This window comes from Schistocerca nitens, chromosome 2 (genome assembly GCF_023898315.1).
Source record: "Schistocerca nitens isolate TAMUIC-IGC-003100 chromosome 2, iqSchNite1.1, whole genome shotgun sequence".
Classification (NCBI taxonomy): domain Eukaryota; kingdom Metazoa; phylum Arthropoda; class Insecta; order Orthoptera; family Acrididae; genus Schistocerca; species Schistocerca nitens.
In genome coordinates, this window is record NC_064615.1 from 1,148,966,228 (window position 1) to 1,148,990,965 (window position 24,738).

Below are 24,738 nucleotides of genomic sequence, written 5' to 3' on the forward strand. Positions count from 1 at the left end.
TCGGTACTCCAAAGAAAATCCTATCGTTTCCGTAGAAACGTATCTCGATTTAGAAGGACAATGCAGGGAATCCAGAGTATTTCATATGCACGCAAATTTTGTGTTAATTCGTCAATGTGAGGGAGCGAGGGATGCAGTAAAGGAGGAATAATACATCGGAAAAGAGATACTCGGAACCCCCAAGAAAATCCTATCGTTTCCGTAGAAACGTATCTCGATTTAGAAGGACAATGCAGGGAATCCATAGTATTTCATATGGACGCAAATTGTGTGTTAATTCGTCTATGTTAGGGAGCGCGGGAGGCAGTAAAGGACAAATAATGCATCGGAAAAGAGATACTCGGAACCCCAAAGAAAATCCTATCGTTTCCGTAGAAACATATCTCGATTTAGAAGGACAATGCAGGGAAAACAGATTATTTCATATAGACGCAAATTGTGTTTTAATTCGTCAATGTGAGGGAGCGAGGGATGCAGTAAAGGAGGAATAATGCATCGGAAAAGAGATAATCGACTCCCAAAAGAAAATCGTTTTGTTTCCGTAGAAACGTATCTCGACTTAGAAGGACAATGCAGGGAATCCAGAGTATTTCATATGGACGCAAATTGTGTGTTAATTCGTCAATGTGAGGGAGCGAGGGATGCAGTAAAGGAGGAATAATGCATTGGAAAAGAGATACTCGGAACCCCAAAGAATATCCTATCGTTTCCGTAGAAACGTTTCTCGATTTAGAAGGACAATGCAGGGAAACCAGAGTGTTTCATATGGACGCAAATTGTGTGTTAATTCGTCAATGTGAGGGAGCGAGGGATGCAGTAAAGGAGGAATAATGCATCGGAAAAGAGATACTCGGTACTCCAAAGAAAATCCTATCGTTTCCGTAGAAACGTATCTCGATTTAGAAGGACAATGCAGGGAATCCAGAGTATTTCATATGCACGCAAATTTTGTGTTAATTCGTCAATGTGAGGGAGCGAGGGATGCAGTAAAGGAGGAATAATGCATCGGAAAAGAGATACTCGGAACCCCAATGAAAATCCCATTGTTTCCGTAGAAACGTATCTCGATTTAGAAGGACAATGCAGGGAATCCAGAGTATTTCATATGCACGCAAATTGTGTGTTAATTCGTCAAGTGAGGGAGCGAGGGATGCAGTAAAGGAGGAATAATGCATCGGAAAAGAGATACTCGACTCCCAAAAGAAAATCCCATCATTTCCGTAGAAACGTATATCGATTTAGAAGGACAATGCAGGGAATCCAGAGTATTTCATATGAACGCAAATTGTGTGTTAATTCGTCAATGTTAGGGAGCGAGGGATGCAGTAAAGGAGGAATAATGCATCGGAAAAGAGATACTCGGAACCCCAAACAAAATCCTATCGTTTCCGTAGAAACGTAACTTGATTTAGAAGGACAATACAGGGAATCCAGAGTATTTCATATGGACGCAAATTGTGTGTTAATTCGTCAATGTGAGGGAGCGAGGGATGCAGTAAAGGAGGAATAATGCATCGGAAAAGAGATACTCGACTCCCAAAAGAAAATCGTTTCGTTTCCGTAGAAACGTATCTCGTTTTAGAAAGATAATGCAGGGAACCCAGAGTATTTCATATGGACGCAAATTGTGTGTTAATTCGGCAATGTGAGGGAGCGAGGGATGCAGTAAAGGAGGAATAATGCATCGGAAAAGAGATACTCGGAACCCCAAAGAAAATCCTATCGTTTCCGTAGAAACGTATCTCGATTTAGAAGGACAATGCAGGGAATCCAGAGTATTTCATATGGACGCAAATTGTGTGTTAATTCGTCAATGTTAGGGAGCGCGGGATGCAGTAAAGGACGAATAATGCATCGGAAAAGAGATACTCGGAACCCCAAAGAAAATCCTATCGTTTCCGAAGAAACATATCTCGATTTAGAAGGACAATGCAGGGGAAACAGATTATTTCATATAGACGCAAATTGTGTTTTAATTCGTCAATGTGAGGGAGCGAGGGATGCAGTAAAGGAGGAATAATGCATCGGAAAAGAGATACTCGACTCCCAAAAGAAAATCGTTTCGTTTCCGTAGAAACGTATCTCGTTTTAGAAAGATAATCCAGGGAACCCAGAGTATTTCATATGGACGCAAATTGTGTGTTAATTCGTCAATGTGAGGGAGCGAGGGATGCAGTAAAGGAGGAATAATGCATCGGAAAAGAGATACTCGGAACCCCAAAGAAAATCATATCCTTTTCGTAGAAACGTATCTCGATTTAGAAGGACAATGCAGGGAATCCAGAGTATTTCATATGGACGCAAATTGTGTGTTAATTCGTCAATGTGAGGGAGCGAGGGATGCAGTAAAGGAGGAATAATGCATCGGAAAAGAGATACGCGCAACCCCAAAGAGAATCCTATCGTTTCCGTAGAAACGTATCTCGATTTAGAAGGACAATGCAGGGAATCCAGAGTAATTCATGTGGAGGCAAATTGTGTGTTAATTCGTCAATATGAGGAGCGAGGGATGCAGTAAAGGAGGAATAATGCATCGGAAAAGAGATACTCGGAACCCCAAAGAAAATCCTATCGTTTCCGTAGAAACGTATCTCGATTTAGAAGGACAATGCAGGGAATCCATAGTATTTCATATGGACGCAAATTGTGTGTTAATTCGTCAATGTGAGGGAGCGAGGGATGCAGTAAAGGAGGAATAATGCATCGGAAAAGAGATACTCGGAACCCTAAAGAAAATCCTATCGTTTTCGTAGAAACGTAACTCGATTTAGAAGGACAATGCAGGGAATCCAGAGTATTTCATATGGACGCAAATTGTGTGTTAATTCGTCAATGTGAGGGAGCGAGGGATGCAGTAAAGGAGGAATAATGCATCGGAAAAGAGATACTCGGAACCCCAAAGAAAATCCTATCGTTTCCGTAGAAACGTATCTCGATTTAGAAGGACAATGCAGGGAATCCAGAGTATTTAATATGGACGCAAATTGTGTGTTAATTCGTCAATGTGAGGGAGCGAGGGATGCAGTAAAGGTGGAATAATGAGCCGGCCGAAGTGGCCGTGCGGTTAAAGGCGCTGCAGTCTGGAACCGCAAGACCGCTACGGTCGCAGGTTCGAATCCTGCCTCGGGCATGGATGTTTGTGATGTCCTTAGGTTAGTTAGGTTTAACTAGTTCTAAGTTCTAGGGGACTAATGACCTCAGCAGTTGAGTCCCATAGTGCTCAGAGCCATTTGAACCATTTTTTTGAGGAATAATGCATCGGAAAAGAGATACTCGGAACCCCATAGAAAATCCTATCGTTTCCGTAGAAACGTATCTCGATTTAGAAGGACAATGCAGGGAAACCTCAGTATTTCATATGGACGCAAATTGTGTGTTAATTCGTCAATGTGAGGGAGCGAGGGATGCAGTAAAGGAGGAATAATGCATCGGAAAAGAGATACTCGACTCCCAAAAGAAAATCCTATCGTCTCCGTAGAAACGTATCTCGTTTTAGAAAGATAATACAGGGAACCCAGAGTATTTCATATGGACGCAAATTGTGTGTAAATCGGCAATGTGAGGGTGCGAGGGATGCAGTAAAGGAGGAATAATGCATCGGAAACGAGATACTATGAACCCCAAAGAAAATCATATCGTTTCCGTACAAACGTATCTCGATTTAGAAGGACAATGCAGGGAATCCACAGTATTTCATATGGACGCAAATTGTGTGTTAATTCGTCAATGTGAGGGAGCGAGGGATGCAGTAAAGGAGGAATAATGCATCGGAAAAGAGATACTCGACTCCCAAAAGAAAATCCCATCGTTTCCATAGAAACGTATCTCGATTTAGAAGGACAATGCAGGGTATCCAGAGTATTTCATATGGACGCAAATTGTGTGTTAATTCGTCAAAGTTAGGGAGCGAGGGATGCAGTAAAGGAGGAATAATGCATCGGAAAAGAGATACTCGGAACCCCAAAGAAAATCCTATCGTTTCCGTAGAAACGTATCTCGATTTAGAAGGACAATGCAGGGAATCCAGAGTATTTCATATGGACGCAAATTGTGTGTTAATTCGTCAATGTGAGCGAGCGAGGGATGCAGTAAAGGAGGAATAATGCATCAGAAAAGAGATACTTGGAACCCCAAAGAATATCCTATCGTTTCCGTAGAAACGTTTCTCGATTTAGAAGGACAATGCAGGGAATCCAGAGTATTTCATATGGACGCAAATTGTGTGTTAATTCGTCAATGTGAGGGAGCGAGGGATGCAGTAAAGGAGGAATAATGCATCGGAAAAGAGATACTCGGTACTCCAAAGAAAATCCTATCGTTTCCGTAGAAACGTATCTCGATTTAGAAGGACAATGCAGGGAATCCAGAGTATTTCATATGCACGCAAATTTTGTGTTAATTCGTCAATGTGAGGGAGCGAGGGATGCAGTAAAGGAGGAATAATACATCGGAAAAGAGATACTCGGAACCCCCAAGAAAATCCTATCGTTTCCGTAGAAACGTATCTCGATTTAGAAGGACAATGCAGGGAATCCAGAGTATTTCATATGAACGCAAATTGTGTGTTAATTCGTCAATGTTAGGGAGCGAGGGATGCAGTAAAGGAGGAATAATGCATCGGAAAAGAGATACTCGGAACCCCAAACAAAATCCTATCGTTTCCGTAGAAACGTAACTTGATTTAGAAGGACAATACAGGGAATCCAGAGTATTTCATATGGACGCAAATTGTGTGTTAATTCGTCAATGTGAGGGAGCGAGGGATGCAGTAAAGGAGGAATAATGCATCGGAAAAGAGATACTCGACTCCCAAAAGAAAATCGTTTCGTTTCCGTAGAAACGTATCTCGTTTTAGAAAGATAATGCAGGGAACCCAGAGTATTTCATATGGTCGCAAATTGTGTGTTAATTCGGCAATGTGAGGGAGCGAGGGATGCAGTAAAGGAGGAATAATGCATCGGAAAAGAGATACTCGGAACCCCAAAGAAAATCCTATCGTTTCCGTAGAAACGTATCTCGATTTAGAAGGACAATGCAGGGAATCCAGAGTATTTCATATGGACGCAAATTGTGTGTTAATTCGTCAATGTTAGGGAGCGCGGGATGCAGTAAAGGACGAATAATGCATCGGAAAAGAGATACTCGGAACCCCAAAGAAAATCCTATCGTTTCCGAAGAAACATATCTCGATTTAGAAGGACAATGCAGGGGAAACAGATTATTTCATATAGACGCAAATTGTGTTTTAATTCGTCAATGTGAGGGAGCGAGGGATGCAGTAAAGGAGGAATAATGCATCGGAAAAGAGATACTCGACTCCCAAAAGAAAATCGTTTCGTTTCCGTAGAAACGTATCTCGTTTTAGAAAGATAATCCAGGGAACCCAGAGTATTTCATATGGACGCAAATTGTGTGTTAATTCGTCAATGTGAGGGAGCGAGGGATGCAGTAAAGGAGGAATAATGCATCGGAAAAGTGATACTCGGAACCCCAAAGAAAATCCTATCGTTTCCGTAGAAACGTACTCGAATTAGAAGGACAATGCAGGGAATCCAGAGTATTTCATATGGACGCAAATTGTGTGTTAATTCGTCAATGTGAGGGAGCGAGGGATGCAGTAAAGGAGGAATAATGCATCGGAAAAGAGATACTCGGAACCACAAAGAAAATCCTGTCGTTTCCGTAGAAACGTATCTCGATTTAGAAGGACAATGCAGGGAATCCAGAGTATTTCATATGGACGCAAATTGTGTGTTAATTCGTCAATGTGAGGGAGCGAGGGATGCAGTAAAGGAGGAATAATGCATCGGAAAAGAGATACTTGGACCCCAAGGAAAATCCTATCGTTTCCGTAGAAACGTATCTCGATTTAGAAGGACAGTGCAGGGAATCCAGAGTATTTCATATGGACGCAAATTGGGTGTTAATTCGTCAATGTGAGGGAGCGAGGGATGCAGTAAAGGAAGAATAATGCATCGGAAAAGAGATACTCGGAACCCCAAAGAAAATCATATCCTTTTCGTAGAAACGTATCTCGATTTAGAAGGACAATGCAGGGAATCCAGAGTATTTCATATGGACGCAAATTGTGTGTTAATTCGTCAATGTGAGGGAGCGAGGGATGCAGTAAAGGAGGAATAATGCATCGGAAAAGAGATACGCGCAACCCCAAAGAGAATCCTATCGTTTCCGTAGAAACGTATCTCGATTTAGAAGGACAATGCAGGGAATCCAGAGTATTTCATGTGGAGGCAAATTGTGTGTTAATTCGTCAATATGAGGAGCGAGGGATGCAGTAAAGGAGGAATAATGCATCGGAAAAGAGATACTCGGAACCCCAAAGAAAATCCTATCGTTTCCGTAGAAACGTATCTCGATTTAGAAGGACAATGCAGGGAATCCATAGTATTTCATATGGACGCAAATTGTGTGTTAATTCGTCAATGTGAGGGAGCGAGGGATGCAGTAAAGGAGGAATAATGCATCGGAAAAGAGATACTCGGAACCCTAAAGAAAATCCTATCGTTTTCGTAGAAACGTAACTCGATTTAGAAGGACAATGCAGGGAATCCAGAGTATTTCATATGGACGCAAATTGTGTGTTAATTCGTCAATGTGAGGGAGCGAGGGATGCAGTAAAGGAGGAATAATGCATCGGAAAAGAGATACTCGGAACCCCAAAGAAAATCCTATCGTTTCCGTAGAAACGTATCTCGATTTAGAAGGACAATGCAGGGAATCCAGAGTATTTAATATGGACGCAAATTGTGTGTTAATTCGTCAATGTGAGGGAGCGAGGGATGCAGTAAAGGAGGAATAATGAGCCGGCCGAAGTGGCCGTGCGGTTAAAGGCGCTGCAGTCTGGAACCGCAAGACCGCTACGGTCGCAGGTTCGAATCCTGCCTCGGGCATGGATGTTTGTGATGTCCTTAGGTTAGTTAGGTTTAACTAGTTCTAAGTTCTAGGGGACTAATGACCTCAGCAGTTGAGTCCCATAGTGCTCAGAGCCATTTGAACCATTTTTTTGAGGAATAATGCATCGGAAAAGAGATACTCGGAACCCCATAGAAAATCCTATCGTTTCCGTAGAAACGTATCTCGATTTGGAAGGACAATGCAGGGAAACCTCAGTATTTCATATGGACGCAAATTGTGTGTTAATTCGTCAATGTGAGGGAGCGAGGGATGCAGTAAAGGAGGAATAATGCATCGGAAAAGAGATACTCGACTCCCAAAAGAAAATCCTATCGTCTCCGTAGAAACGTATCTCGTTTTAGAAAGATAATACAGGGAACCCAGAGTATTTCATATGGACGCAAATTGTGTGTAAATCGGCAATGTGAGGGTGCGAGGGATGCAGTAAAGGAGGAATAATGCATCGGAAACGAGATACTATGAACCCCAAAGAGAATCATATCGTGTCCGTAGAAACGTATCTCTTATTTAGAAGGACAATGCAGGGAATCCACAGTATTTCATATGGACGCAAATTGTGTGTTAATTCGTCAATGTGAGGGAGCGAGGGATGCAGTAAAGGAGGAATAATGCATCGGAAAAGAGATACTCGACTCCCAAAAGAAAATCCCATCGTTTCCGTAGAAACGTATCTCGATTTAGAAGGACAACGCAGGGTATCCAGAGTATTTCATATGGACGCAAATAGTGTGTTAATTCGTCAAAGTTAGGGAGCGAGGGATGCAGTAAAGGAGGAATAATGCTTCGGAAAAGAGATACTCGGAACCCCAAAGAAAATCCTATCGTTTCCGTAGAAACGTATCTCGATTTAGAAGGACAATGCAGGGAATCCAGAGTATTTCATATGGACGCAAATTGTGTGTTAATTCGTCAATGTGAGCGAGCGATGGATGCAGTAAAGGAGGAATAATGCATCAGAAAAGAGATACTTGGAACCCCAAAGAATATCCTATCGTTTCCGTAGAAACGTTTCTCGATTTAGAAGGACAATGCAGGGAATCCAGAGTATTTCATATGGACGCAAATTGTGTGTTAATTCGTCAATGTGAGGGAGCGAGGGATGCAGTAAAGGAGGAATAATGCATCGGAAAAGAGATACTCGGTACTCCAAAGAAAATCCTATCGTTTCCGTAGAAACGTATCTCGATTTAGAAGGACAATGCAGGGAATCCAGAGTATTTCATATGCACGCAAATTTTGTGTTAATTCGTCAATGTGAGGGAGCGAGGGATGCAGTAAAGGAGGAATAATACATCGGAAAAGAGATACTCGGAACCCCCAAGATAATCCTATTGTTTCCGTAGAAACGTATCTCGATTTAGAAGGACAATGCAGGGAATCCATAGTATTTCATATGGACGCAAATTGTGTGTTAATTCGTCAATGTTAGGGAGCGCGGGAGGCAGTAAAGGACAAATAATGCATCGGAAAAGAGATACTCGGAACCCCAAAGAAAATCCTATCGTTTCCGTAGAAACATATCTCGATTTAGAAGGACAATGCAGGGAAAACAGATTATTTCATATAGACGCAAATTGTGTTTTAATTCGTCAATGTGAGGGAGCGAGGGATGCAGTAAAGGAGGAATAATGCATCGGAAAAGAGATACTCGACTCCCAAAAGAAAATCGTTTTGTTTCCGTAGAAACGTATCTCGACTTAGAAGGACAATGCAGGGAATCCAGAGTATTTCATATGGACGCAAATTGTGTGTTAATTCGTCAATGTGAGGGAGCGAGGGATGCAGTAAAGGAGGAATAATGCATTGGAAAAGAGATACTCGGAACCCCAAAGAATATCCTATCGTTTCCGTAGAAACGTTTCTCGATTTAGAAGGACAATGCAGGGAATCCAGAGTATTTCATATGGACGCAAATTGTGTGTTAATTCGTCAATGTGAGGGAGCGAGGGATGCAGTAAAGGAGGAATAATGCATCGGAAAAGAGATACTCGGTACTCCAAAGAAAATCCTATCGTTTCCGTAGAAATGTATCTCGATTTAGAAGGACAATGCAGGGAATCCAGAGTATTTCATATGCACGCAAATTTTGTGTTAATTCGTCAATGTGAGGGAGCGAGGGATGCAGTAAAGGAGGAATAATGCATCGGAAAAGAGATACTCGGAACCCCAATGAAAATCCTATTGTTTTCGTAGAAACGTATCTCGATTTAGACGGACAATGCTGGGAATCCAGTGTATTTCATATGGACGCAAATTGTGTGGTAATTCGTCAATGTGAGGGAGCGAGGGATGCAGTAAAGGAGGAATAATGCATCGGAAAAGAGATACTCGGAACCCCAAAGAAAATCCTATCGTTCCCGTAGAAACGTATCTCGATTTAGAAGGACAATGCAGGGAATCCAGAGTATATCATATGGACGCAAATTGTGTGTTAATTCGTCAATGTGAGGGAGCGAGGGATGCAGTAAAGGAGGAATAATGCATCGGAAAGAGATACTCGGAACCCCAAAGAAAGTCCTATCGTTTCCGTAGAAACGTTTCTCGATTTAGATGGACAATGCAGGGAATCCTGAGTATTTCATATGGACGCAAATTGTGTGTTAATTCGTCAATGTGAGGGAGCGAGGGATGCAGTAAAGGAGGAATAATGCATCGGAAAAGAGATACTCGGAACCCCAAACAATATCCTATCGTCTCCGTAGAAACGTAACTTGATTTAGAAAGACAATACAGGGAATCCAGAGTATTTCATATGGACGCAAATTGTGTGTTAATTCGTTAATGTGAGGGAGCGAGGGATGCAGTAAAGGAGGAATAATGCATCGGAAAAGAAATACTCGGAACCCCAAAGAAAATCCTATCGTTTCCGTAGAAACGTATCTCGATTTAGAAGGACAATGCAGGGAATCCAGAGTATTTCATATGGACGCAAATTGTGTGTTAATTCGTCAAGTGAGGGAGCGAGGGATGCAGTAAAGGAGGAATAATGCATCGGAAAAGAGATACTCGACTCCCAAAAGAAAATCCCATCGTTTCCGTAGAAACGTATATCGATTTAGAAGGACAATGCAGGGAATCCAGAGTATTTCATATGAACGCAAATTGTGTGTTAATTCGTCAATGTTAGGGAGCGAGGGATGCAGTAAAGGAGGAATAATGCATCGGAAAAGAGATACTCGGAACCCCAAACAAAATCCTATCGTTTCCGTAGAAACGTAACTTGATTTAGAAGGACAATACAGGGAATCCAGAGTATTTCATATGGACGCAAATTGTGTGTTAATTCGTCAATGTGAGGGAGCGAGGGATGCAGTAAAGGAGTAATAATGCATCGGAAAAGAGATACTCGACTCCCAAAAGAAAATCGTTTCGTTTCCGTAGAAACGTATCTCGTTTTAGAAAGATAATGCAGGGAACCCAGAGTATTTCATATGGACGCAAATTGTGTGTTAATTCGGCAATGTGAGGGAGCGAGGGACGCAGTAAAGGAGGAATAATGCATCAAAAAAGAGATACTCGGAACCCCAAAGAAAATCCTATCGTTTCCGTAGAAACGTATCTCGATTTAGAAGGACAATGCAGGGAAACCTCAGTATTTCATATGGACGCAAATTGTGTGTTAATTCGTCAATGTGAGGGAGCGAGGGATGCAGTAAAGGAGGAATAATGCATCGGAAAAGAGATACTCGGAACCCCAATGAAAATCCCATTGTTTCCGTAGAAACGTATCTCGATTTAGAAGGACAATGCAGGGAATCCAGAGTATTTCATATGCACGCAAATTTTGTGTTAATTCGTCAATGTGAGGGAGCGAGGGATGCAGTAAAGGAGGAATAATGCATCGGAAAAGAGATACTCGACTCCCAAAAGAAAATCGTTTTGTTTCCGTAGAAACGTATCTCGACTTAGAAGGACAATGCAGGGAATCCAGAGTATTTCATATGGGCGCAAATTGTGTGTTAATTCGTCAATGTGAGGGAGCGAGGGATGCAGTAAAGGAGGAATAATGCATTGGAAAAGAGATACTCGGAACCCCAAAGAATATCCTATCGTTTCCGTAGAAACGTTTCTCGATTTAGAAGGACAATGCAGGGAATCCAGAGTGTTTCATATGGACGCAAATTGTGTGTTAATTCGTCAATGTGAGGGAGCGAGGGATGCAGTAAAGGAGGAATAATGCATCGGAAAAGAGATACTCGGTACTCCAAAGAAAATCCTATCGTTTCCGTAGAAACGTATCTCGATTTAGAAGGACAATGCAGGGAATCCAGAGTATTTCATATGCACGCAAATTTTGTGTTAATTCGTCAATGTGAGGGAGCGAGGGATGCAGTAAAGGAGGAATAATGCATCGGAAAAGAGATACTCGGAACCCCAATGAAAATCCCATTGTTTCCGTAGAAACGTATCTCGATTTAGAAGGACAATGCAGGGAATCCAGAGTATTTCATATGGACGCAAATTGTGTGTTAATTCGTCAAGTGAGGGAGCGAGGGATGCAGTAAAGGAGGAATAATGCATCGGAAAAGAGATACTCGACTCCCAAAAGAAAATCCCATCGTTTCCGTAGAAACGTATATCGATTTAGAAGGACAATGCAGGGAATCCAGAGTATTTCATATGAACGCAAATTGTGTGTTAATTCGTCAATGTTAGGGAGCGAGGGATGCAGTAAAGGAGGAATAATGCATCGGAAAAGAGATACTCGGAACCCCAAACAAAATCCTATCGTTTCCGTAGAAACGTAACTTGATTTAGAAGGACAATACAGGGAATCCAGAGTATTTCATATGGACGCAAATTGTGTGTTAATTCGTCAATGTGAGGGAGCGAGGGATGCAGTAAAGGAGGAATAATGCATCGGAAAAGAGATACTCGACTCCCAAAAGAAAATCGTTTCGTTTCCGTAGAAACGTATCTCGTTTTAGAAAGATAATGCAGGGAACCCAGAGTATTTCATATGGACGCAAATTGTGTGTTAATTCGGCAATGTGAGGGAGCGAGGGATGCAGTAAAGGAGGAATAATGCATCGGAAAAGAGATACTCGGAACCCCAAAGAAAATCCTATCGTTTCCGTAGAAACGTATCTCGATTTAGAAGGACAATGCAGGGAATCCAGAGTATTTCATATGGACGCAAATTGTGTGTTAATTCGTCAATGTTAGGGAGCGCGGGATGCAGTAAAGGACGAATAATGCATCGGAAAAGAGATACTCGGAACCCCAAAGAAAATCCTATCGTTTCCGAAGAAACATATCTCGATTTAGAAGGACAATGCAGGGGAAACAGATTATTTCATATAGACGCAAATTGTGTTTTAATTCGTCAATGTGAGGGAGCGAGGGATGCAGTAAAGGAGGAATAATGCATCGGAAAAGAGATACTCGACTCCCAAAAGAAAATCGTTTCGTTTCCGTAGAAACGTATCTCGTTTTAGAAAGATAATCCAGGGAACCCAGAGTATTTCATATGGACGCAAATTGTGTGTTAATTCGTCAATGTGAGGGAGCGAGGGATGCAGTAAAGGAGGAATAATGCATCGGAAAAGTGATACTCGGAACCCCAAAGAAAATCCTATCGTTTCCGTAGAAACGTACTCGAATTAGAAGGACAATGCAGGGAATCCAGAGTATTTCATATGGACGCAAATTGTGTGTTAATTCGTCAATGTGAGGGAGCGAGGGATGCAGTAAAGGATGAATAATGCATCGGAAAAGAGATACTCGGAACCACAAAGAAAATCCTGTCGTTTCCGTAGAAACGTATCTCGATTTAGAAGGACAATGCAGGGAATCCAGAGTATTTCATATGGACGCAAATTGTGTGTTAATTCGTCAATGTGAGGGAGCGAGGGATGCAGTAAAGGAGGAATAATGCATCGGAAAAGAGATACTCGGACCCCAAGGAAAATCCTATCGTTTCCGTAGAAACGTATCTCGATTTAGAAGGACAGTGCAGGGAATCCAGAGTATTTCATATGGACGCAAATTGGGTGTTAATTCGTCAATGTGAGCGAGCGAGGGATGCAGTAAAGGAGGAATAATGCATCAGAAAAGAGATACTTGGAACCCCAAAGAATATCCTATCGTTTCCGTAGAAACGTTTCTCGATTTAGAAGGACAAAGCAGGGAATCCAGAGTATTTCATATGGACGCAAATTGTGTGTTAATTCGTCAATGTGAGGGAGCGAGGGATGCAGTAAAGGAGGAATAATGCATCGGAAAAGAGATACTCGGTACTCCAAAGAAAATCCTATCGTTTCCGTAGAAACGTATCTCGATTTAGAAGGACAATGCAGGGAATCCAGAGTATTTCATATGCACGCAAATTTTGTGTTAATTCGTCAATGTGAGGGAGCGAGGGATGCAGTAAAGGAGGAATAATACATCGGAAAAGAGATACTCGGAACCCCCAAGAAAATCCTATCGTTTCCGTAGAAACGTATCTCGATTTAGAAGGACAATGCAGGGAATCCATAGTATTTCATATGGACGCAAATTGTGTGTTAATTCGTCTATGTTAGGGAGCGCGGGAGGCAGTAAAGGACAGATAATGCATCGAAAAAGAGATACTCGGAACCCCAAAGAAAATCCTATCGTTTCCATAGAAACATATCTCGATTTAGAAGGACAATGCAGGGAAAACAGATTATTTCATATAGACGCAAATTGTGTTTTAATTCGTCAATGTGAGGGAGCGAGGGATGCAGTAAAGGAGGAATAATGCATCGGAAAAGAGATAATCGACTCCCAAAAGAAAATCGTTTTGTTTCCGTAGAAACGTATCTCGACTTAGAAGGACAATGCAGGGAATCCAGAGTATTTCATATGGACGCAAATTGTGTGTTAATTCGTCAATGTGAGGGAGCGAGGGATGCAGTAAAGGAGGAATAATGCATTGGAAAAGAGATACTCGGAACCCCAAAGAATATCCTATCGTTTCCGTAGAAACGTTTCTCGATTTAGAAGGACAATGCAGGGAATCCAGAGTGTTTCATATGGACGCAAATTGTGTGTTAATTCGTCAATGTGAGGGAGCGAGGGATCCAGTAAAGGAGGAATAATGCATCGGAAAAGAGATACTCGGTACTCCAAAGAAAATCCTATCGTTTCCGTAGAAACGTATCTCGATTTAGAAGGACAATGCAGGGAATCCAGAGTATTTCATATGCACGCAAATTTTGTGTTAATTCGTCAATGTGAGGGAGCGAGGGATGCAGTAAAGGAGGAATAATGCATCGGAAAAGAGATACTCGGAACCCCAATGAAAATCCCATTGTTTCCGTAGAAACGTATCTCGATTTAGAAGGACAATGCAGGGAATCCAGAGTATTTCATATGGACGCAAATTGTGTGTTAATTCGTCAAGTGAGGGAGCGAGGGATGCAGTAAAGGAGGAATAATGCATCGGAAAAGAGATACTCGACTCCCAAAAGAAAATCCCATCGTTTCCGTAGAAACGTATATCGATTTAGAAGGACAATGCAGGGAATCCAGAGTATTTCATATGAACGCAAATTGTGTGTTAATTCGTCAATGTTAGGGAGCGAGGGATGCAGTAAAGGAGGAATAATGCATCGGAAAAGAGATACTCGGAACCCCAAACAAAATCCTATCGTTTCCGTAGAAACGTAACTTGATTTAGAAGGACAATACAGGGAATCCAGAGTATTTCATATGGACGCAAATTGTGTGTTAATTCGTCAATGTGAGGGAGCGAGGGATGCAGTAAAGGAGGAATAATGCATCGGAAAAGAGATACTCGACTCCCAAAAGAAAATCGTTTCGTTTCCGTAGAAACGTATCTCGTTTTAGAAAGATAATGCAGGGAACCCAGAGTATTTCATATGGACGCAAATTGTGTGTTAATTCGGCAATGTGAGGGAGCGAGGGATGCAGTAAAGGAGGAATAATGCATCGGAAAAGAGATACTCGGAACCCCAAAGAAAATCCTATCGTTTCCGTAGAAACGTATCTCGATTTAGAAGGACAATGCAGGGAATCCAGAGTATTTCATATGGACGCAAATTGTGTGTTAATTCGTCAATGTTAGGGAGCGCGGGATGCAGTAAAGGACGAATAATGCATCGGAAAAGAGATACTCGGAACCCCAAAGAAAATCCTATCGTTTCCGAAGAAACATATCTCGATTTAGAAGGACAATGCAGGGGAAACAGATTATTTCATATAGACGCAAATTGTGTTTTAATTCGTCAATGTGAGGGAGCGAGGGATGCAGTAAAGGAGGAATAATGCATCGGAAAAGAGATACTCGACTCCCAAAAGAAAATCGTTTCGTTTCCGTAGAAACGTATCTCGTTTTAGAAAGATAATCCAGGGAACCCAGAGTATTTCATATGGACGCAAATTGTGTGTTAATTCGTCAATGTGAGGGAGCGAGGGATGCAGTAAAGGAGGAATAATGCATCGGAAAAGAGATACTCGGAACCCCAAAGAAAATCATATCCTTTTCGTAGAAACGTATCTCGATTTAGAAGGACAATGCAGGGAACCCAGAGTATTTCATATGGACGCAAATTGTGTGTTAATTCGTCAATGTGAGGGAGCGAGGGATGCAGTAAAGGAGGAATAATGCATCGGAAAAGAGATACGCGCAACCCCAAAGAGAATCCTATCGTTTCCGTAGAAACGTATCTCGATTTAGAAGGACAATGCAGGGAATCCAGAGTAATTCATGTGGAGGCAAATTGTGTGTTAATTCGTCAATATGAGGAGCGAGGGATGCAGTAAAGGAGGAATAATGCATCGGAAAAGAGATACTCGGAACCCCAAAGAAAATCCTATCGTTTCCGTAGAAACGTATCTCGATTTAGAAGGACAATGCAGGGAATCCATAGTATTTCATATGGACGCAAATTGTGTGTTAATTCGTCAATGTGAGGGAGCGAGGGATGCAGTAAAGGAGGAATAATGCATCGGAAAAGAGATACTCGGAACCCTAAAGAAAATCCTATCGTTTTCGTAGAAACGTAACTCGATTTAGAAGGACAATGCAGGGAATCCAGAGTATTTCATATGGACGCAAATTGTGTGTTAATTCGTCAATGTGAGGGAGCGAGGGATGCAGTAAAGGAGGAATAATGCATCGGAAAAGAGATACTCGGAACCCCAAAGAAAATCCTATCGTTTCCGTAGAAACGTATCTCGATTTAGAAGGACAATGCAGGGAATCCAGAGTATTTAATATGGACGCAAATTGTGTGTTAATTCGTCAATGTGAGGGAGCGAGGGATGCAGTAAAGGAGGAATAATGAGCCGGCCGAAGTGGCCGTGCGGTTAAAGGCGCTGCAGTCTGGAACCGCAAGACCGCTACGGTCGCAGGTTCGAATCCTGCCTCGGGCATGGATGTTTGTGATGTCCTTAGGTTAGTTAGGTTTAACTAGTTCTAAGTTCTAGGGGACTAATGACCTCAGCAGTTGAGTCCCATAGTGCTCAGAGCCATTTGAACCATTTTTTTGAGGAATAATGCATCGGAAAAGAGATACTCGGAACCCCATAGAAAATCCTATCGTTTCCGTAGAAACGTATCTCGATTTAGAAGGACAATGCAGGGAAACCTCAGTATTTCATATGGACGCAAATTGTGTGTTAATTCGTCAATGTGAGGGAGCGAGGGATGCAGTAAAGGAGGAATAATGCATCGGAAAAGAGATACTCGACTCCCAAAAGAAAATCCTATCGTCTCCGTAGAAACGTATCTCGTTTTAGAAAGATAATACAGGGAACCCAGAGTATTTCATATGGACGCAAATTGTGTGTAAATCGGCAATGTGAGGGTGCGAGGGATGCAGTAAAGGAGGAATAATGCATCGGAAACGAGATACTATGAACCCCAAAGAAAATCATATCGTTTCCGTACAAACGTATCTCGATTTAGAAGGACAATGCAGGGAATCCACAGTATTTCATATGGACGCAAATTGTGTGTTAATTCGTCAATGTGAGGGAGCGAGGGATGCAGTAAAGGAGGAATAATGCATCGGAAAAGAGATACTCGACTCCCAAAAGAAAATCCCATCGTTTCCATAGAAACGTATCTCGATTTAGAAGGACAATGCAGGGTATCCAGAGTATTTCATATGGACGCAAATTGTGTGTTAATTCGTCAAAGTTAGGGAGCGAGGGATGCAGTAAAGGAGGAATAATGCATCGGAAAAGAGATACTCGGAACCCCAAAGAAAATCCTATCGTTTCCGTAGAAACGTATCTCGATTTAGAAGGACAATGCAGGGAATCCAGAGTATTTCATATGGACGCAAATTGTGTGTTAATTCGTCAATGTGAGCGAGCGAGGGATGCAGTAAAGGAGGAATAATGCATCAGAAAAGAGATACTTGGAACCCCAAAGAATATCCTATCGTTTCCGTAGAAACGTTTCTCGATTTAGAAGGACAATGCAGGGAATCCAGAGTATTTCATATGGACGCAAATTGTGTGTTAATTCGTCAATGTGAGGGAGCGAGGGATGCAGTAAAGGAGGAATAATGCATCGGAAAAGAGATACTCGGTACTCCAAAGAAAATCCTATCGTTTCCGTAGAAACGTATCTCGATTTAGAAGGACAATGCAGGGAATCCAGAGTATTTCATATGCACGCAAATTTTGTGTTAATTCGTCAATGTGAGGGAGCGAGGGATGCAGTAAAGGAGGATTAATACATCGGAAAAGAGATACTCGGAACCCCCAAGAAAATCCTATCGTTTCCGTAGAAACGTATCTCGATTTAGAAGGACAATGCAGGGAATCCAGAGTATTTCATATGAACGCAAATTGTGTGTTAATTCGTCAATGTTAGGGAGCGAGGGATGCAGTAAAGGAGGAATAATGCATCGGAAAAGAGATACTCGGAACCCCAAACAAAATCCTATCGTTTCCGTAGAAACGTAACTTGATTTAGAAGGACAATACAGGGAATCCAGAGTATTTCATATGGACGCAAATTGTGTGTTAATTCGTCAATGTGAGGGAGCGAGGGATGCAGTAAAGGAGGAATAATGCATCGGAAAAGAGATACTCGACTCCCAAAAGAAAATCGTTTCGTTTCCGTAGAAACGTATCTCGTTTTAGAAAGATAATGCAGGGAACCCAGAGTATTTCATATGGTCGCAAATTGTGTGTTAATTCGGCAATGTGAGGGAGCGAGGGATGCAGTAAAGGAGGAATAATGCATCGGAAAAGAGATACTCGGAACCCCAAAGAAAATCCTATCGTTTCCGTAGAAACGTATCTCGATTTAGAAGGACAATGCAGGGAATCCAGAGTATTTCATATGGACGCAAATTGTGTGTTAATTCGTCAATGTTAGGGAGCGCGGGATGCAGTAAAGGACGAATAATGCATCGGAAAAGAGATACTCGGAACCCCAAAGAAAATCCTATCGTTTCCGAAGAAACATATCTCGATTTAGAAGGACAATGCAGGGGAAACAGATTATTTCATATAGACGCAAATTGTGTTTTAATTCGTCAATGTGAGGGAGCGAGGGATGCAGTAAAGGAGGAATAATGCATCGGAAAAGAGATACTCGACTCCCAAAAGAAAATCGTTTCGTTTCCGTAGAAACGTATCTCGTTTTAGAAAGATATTCCAGGGAACCCAGAGTATTTCATATGGACGCAAATTGTGTGTTAATTCGTCAATGTGAGGGAGCGAGGGATGCAGTAAAGGAGGAATAATGCATCGGAAAAGTGATACTCGGAACCCCAAAGAAAATCCTATCGTTTCCGTAGAAACGTACTCGAATTAGAAGGACAATGCAGGGAATCCAGAGTATTTCATATGGACGCAAATTGTGTGTTAATTCGTCAATGTGAGGGAGCGAGGGATGCAGTAAAGGAGGAATAATGCATCGGAAAAGAGATACTCGGAACCACAAAGAAAATCCTGTCGTTTCCGTAGAAACGTATCTCGATTTAGAAGGACAATGCAGGGAATCCAGAGTATTTCATATGGACGCAAATTGTGTGTTAATTCGTCAATGTGAGGGAGCGAGGGATGCAGTAAAGGAGGAATAATGCATCGGAAAAGAGATACTTGGACCCCAAGGAAAATCCTATCGTTTCCGTAGAAACGTATCTCGATTTAGAAGGACAGTGCAGGGAATCCAGAGTATTTCATATGGACGCAAATTGGGTGTTAATTCGTCAATGTGAGGGAGCGAGGGATGCAGTAAAGGAAGAATAATGCATCGGAAAAGAGATACTCGGAACCCCAAAGAAAATCATATCCTTTTCGTAGAAACGTATCTCGATTTAGAAAGACAATGCAGGGAATCCAGAGTATTTCATATGGACGCAAATTGTGTGTTAATTCGTCAATGTGAGGGAGTGAGGGATGCAGTAAAGGAGGAATAATGCATCGGAAAAGAGATACGCGCAACCCCAAAGAGAATCCTATCGTTTCCGTAGAAACGTATCTCGATTTAGAAGGACAATGCAGGGAATCCAGAGTATTTCATGTGGAGGCAAATTGTGTGTTAATTCGTCAATATGAGGAGCGAGGGATGCAGTAAAGGAGGAATAATGCATCGGAAAAGAGATACTCGGAACCCCAAAGAAAATCCTATCGTTTCCGTAGAAACGTATCTCGATTTAGAAGGACAATGCAGGGAATCCATAGTATTTCATATGGACGCAAATTGTGTGTTAATTCGTCAATGTGAGGGAGCGAGGGATGCAGTAAAGGAGGAATAATGCATCGGAAAAGAGATACTCGGAACCCTAAAGAAAATCCTATCGTTTTCGTAGAAACGTAACTCGATTTAGAAGGACAATGCAGGGAATCCAGAGTATTTCATATGGACGCAAATTGTGTGTTAATTCGTCAATGTGAGGGAGCGAGGGATGCAGTAAAGGAGGAATAATGCATCGGAAAAGAGATACTCGGAACCCCAAAGAAAATCCTATCGTTTCCGTAGAAACGTATCTCGATTTAGAAGGACAATGCAGGGAATCCAGAGTATTTAATATGGACGCAAATTGTGTGTTAATTCGTCAATGTGAGGGAGCGAGGGATGCAGTAAAGGAGGAATAATGAGCCGGCCGAAGTGGCCGTGCGGTTAAAGGCGCTGCAGTCTGGAACCGCAAGACCGCTACGGTCGCAGGTTCGAATCCTGCCTCGGGCATGGATGTTTGTGATGTCCTTAGGTTAGTTAGGTTTAACTAGTTCTAAGTTCTAGGGGACTAATGACCTCAGCAGTTGAGTCCCATAGTGCTCAGAGCCATTTGAACCATTTTTTTGAGGAATAATGCATCGGAAAAGAGATACTCGGAACCCCATAGAAAATCCTATCGTTTCCGTAGAAACGTATCTCGATTTAGAAGGACAATGCAGGGAAACCTCAGTATTTCATATGGACGCAAATTGTGTGTTAATTCGTCAATGTGAGGGAGCGAGGGATGCAGTAAAGGAGGAATAATGCATCGGAAAAGAGATACTCGACTCCCAAAAGAAAATCCTATCGTCTCCGTAGAAACGTATCTCGTTTTAGAAAGATAATACAGGGAACCCAGAGTATTTCATATGGACGCAAATTGTGTGTAAATCGGCAATGTGAGGGTGCGAGGGATGCAGTAAAGGAGGAATAATGCATCGGAAACGAGATACTATGAACCCCAAAGAGAATCATATCGTTTCCGTAGAAACGTATCTCGATTTAGAAGGACAATGCAGGGAATCCACAGTATTTCATATGGACGCTAATTGTGTGTTAATTCGTCAATGTGAGGGAGCGAGGGATGCAGTAAAGGAGGAATAATGCATCGGAAAAGAGATACTCGACTCCCAAAAGAAAATCCCATCGTTTCCGTAGAAACGTATCTCGATTTAGAAGGACAACGCAGGGTATCCAGAGTATTTCATATGGACGCAAATAGTGTGTTAATTCGTCAAAGTTAGGGAGCGAGGGATGCAGTAAAGGAGGAATAATGCTTCGGAAAAGAGATACTCGGAACCCCAAAGAAAATCCTATCGTTTCCGTAGAAACGTATCTCGATTTAGAAGGACAATGCAGGGAATCCAGAGTATTTCATATGGACGCAAATTGTGTGTTAATTCGTCAATGTGAGCGAGCGAGGGATGCAGTAAAGGAGGAATAATGCATCAGAAAAGAGATACTTGGAACCCCAAAGAATATCCTATCGTTTCCGTAGAAACGTTTCTCGATTTAGAAGGACAATGCAGGGAATCCAGAGTATTTCATATGGACGCAAATTGTGTGTTAATTCGTCAATGTGAGGGAGCGAGGGATGCAGTAAAGGAGGAATAATGCATCGGAAAAGAGATACTCGGTACTCCAAAGAAAATCCTATCGTTTCCGTAGAAACGTATCTCGATTTAGAAGGACAATGCAGGGAATCCAGAGTATTTCATATGCACGCAAATTTTGTGTTAATTCGTCAATGTGAGGGAGCGAGGGATGCAGTAAAGGAGGAATAATACATCGGAAAAGAGATACTCGGAACCCCCAAGATAATCCTATTGTTTCCGTAGAAACGTATCTCGATTTAGAAGGACAATGCAGGGAATCCATAGTATTTCATATGGACGCAAATTGTGTGTTAATTCGTCAATGTTAGGGAGCGCGGGAGGCAGTAAAGGACAAATAATGCATCGGAAAAGAGATACTCGGAACCCCAAAGAAAATCCTATCGTTTCCGTAGAAACATATCTCGATTTAGAAGGACAATGCAGGGAAAACAGATTATTTCATATAGACGCAAATTGTGTTTTAATTCGTCAATGTGAGGGAGCGAGGGATGCAGTAAAGGAGGAATAATGCATCGGAAAAGAGATACTCGACTCCCAAAAGAAAATCGTTTTGTTTCCGTAGAAACGTATCTCGACTTAGAAGGACAATGCAGGGAATCCAGAGTATTTCATATGGACGCAAATTGTGTGTTAATTCGTCAATGTGAGGGAGCGAGGGATGCAGTAAAGGAGGAATAATGCATTGGAAAAGAGATACTCGGAACCCCAAAGAATATCCTATCGTTTCCGTAGAAACGTTTCTCGATTTAGAAGGACAATGCAGGGAATCCAGAGTATTTCATATGGACGCAAATTGTGTGTTAATTCGTCAATGTGAGGGAGCGAGGGATGCAGTAAAGGAGGAATAATGCATCGGAAAAGAGATACTCGGTACTCCAAAGAAAATCCTATCGTTTCCGTAGAAATGTATCTCGATTTAGAAGGACAATGCAGGGAATCCAGAGTATTTCATATGCACGCAAATTTTGTGTTAATTCGTCAATGTGAGGGAGCGAGGGATGCAGTAAAGGAGGAATAATGCATCGGAAAAGAGATACTCGGAACCCCAATGAAAATCCTATTGTTTTCGTAGAAACGTATCTCGATTTAGACGGACAATGCTGGGAATCCAGTGTATTTCATATGGACGCAAATTGTGTGGTAATTCGTCAATGTGAGGGAGCGAGGGATGCAGTAAAGGAGGAATAATGCATCGGAAAAGAGATACTCGGAACCCCAAAGAAAATCCTATCGTTCCCATAGAAACGTATCTCGATTTAGAAGGACAATGCAGGGAATCCAGAGTATATCATATGGACGCAAATTGTGTGTTAATTCGTCAATGTGAGGGAGCGAGGGATGCAGTAAAGGAGGAATAATGCATCGGAAAGAGATACTCGGAACCCCAAAGAAAGTCCTATCGTTTCCGTAGAAACGTTTCTCGATTTAGATGGACAATGCAGGGAATCCTGAGTATTTCATATGGACGCAAATTGTGTGTTAATTCGTCAATGTGAGGGAGCGAGGGATGCAGTAAAGGAGGAATAATGCATCGGAAAAGAGATACTCGGAACCCCAAACAATATCCTATCGTCTCCGTAGAAACGTAACTTGATTTAGAAAGACAATACAGGGAATCCAGAGTATTTCATATGGACGCAAATTGTGTGTTAATTCGTTAATGTGAGGGAGCGAGGGATGCAGTAAAGGAGGAATAATGCATCGGAAAAGAAATACTCGGAACCCCAAAGAAAATCCTATCGTTTCCGTAGAAACGTATCTCGATTTAGAAGGACAATGCAGGGAATCCAGAGTATTTCATATGGACGCAAATTGTGTGTTAATTCGTCAAGTGAGGGAGCGAGGGATGCAGTAAAGGAGGAATAATGCATCGGAAAAGAGATACTCGACTCCCAAAAGAAAATCCCATCGTTTCCGTAGAAACGTATATCGATTTAGAAGGACAATGCAGGGAATCCAGAGTATTTCATATGAACGCAAATTGTGTGTTAATTCGTCAATGTTAGGGAGCGAGGGATGCAGTAAAGGAGTAATAATGCATCGGAAAAGAGATACTCGGAACCCCAAACAAAATCCTATCGTTTCCGTAGAAACGTAACTTGATTTAGAAGGACAATACAGGGAATCCAGAGTATTTCATATGGACGCAAATTGTGTGTTAATTCGTCAATGTGAGGGAGCGAGGGATGCAGTAAAGGAGTAATAATGCATCGGAAAAGAGATACTCGACTACCAAAAGAAAATCGTTTCGTTTCCGTAGAAACGTATCTCGTTTTAGAAAGATAATGCAGGGAACCCAGAGTATTTCATACGGACGCAAATTGTGTGTTAATTCGGCAATGTGAGGGAGCGAGGGACGCAGTAAAGGAGGAATAATGCATCAAAAAAGAGATACTCGGAACCCCAAAGAAAATGCTATCGTTTCCGTAGAAACGTATTTCGATTTAGAAGGACAATGCAGGGAATCCAGAGTATTTCATATGGACGCAAATTGTGTGTTAATTCGTCAATGTTAGGGAGCGCGGGATGCAGTAAAGGACGAATAATGCATCGGAAAAGAGATACTCGGAACCCCAAAGAAAATCCTATCGTTTCCGAAGAAACATATCTCGATTTAGAAGGACAATGCAGGGGAAACAGATTATTTCATATGGACGCAAATTGTGTTTTAATTCGTCAATGTGAGGGAGCGAGGGATGCAGTAAAGGAGGAATAATGCATCGGAAAAGAGATACTCGGACCCCAAGGAAAATCCTATCGTTTCCGTAGAAACGTAACTCGATTTAGAAGGACAGTGCAGGGAATCCAAGTATTTCATATGGACGCAAATTGGGTGTTAATTCGTCAATGTGAGGGAGCGAGGGATGCAGTAAAGGAAGAATAATGCATCGGAAAAGAGATACTCGGAACCCCAAAGAAAATCATATCCTTTTCGTAGAAACGTATCTCGATTTAGAAGGACAATGCAGGGAATCCAGAGTATTTCATATGGACGCAAATTGTGTGTTAATTCGTCAATGGGAGGGAGCGAGGGATGCAGTAAAGGAGGAATAATGCATCGCAAAAGAGATACGTGCAACCCCAAAGAGAATCCTATCGTTTCCGTAGAAACGTATCTCGATTTAGAAGGACAATGCAGGGAATCCAGAGTATTTCATGTGGAGGCAAATTGTGTGTTAATTCGTCAATATGAGGAGCGAGGGATGCAGTAAAGGAGGAATAATGCATCGGAAAAGAGATACTCGGAACCCCAAAGAAAATCCTACCGTTTCCGTAGAAACGTATCTCGATTTAGAAGGACAATGCAGGGAATCCATAGTATTTCATATGGACGCAAATTGTGTGTTAATTCGTCAATGTGAGGGAGCGAGGGATGCAGTAAAGGAGGAATAATGCATCGGAAAAGAGATACTCGGAACCCTAAAGAAAATCCTATCGTTTTCGTAGAAACGTAACTCGATTTAGAAGGACAATGCAGGGAATCCAGAGTATTTCATATGGACGCAAATTGTG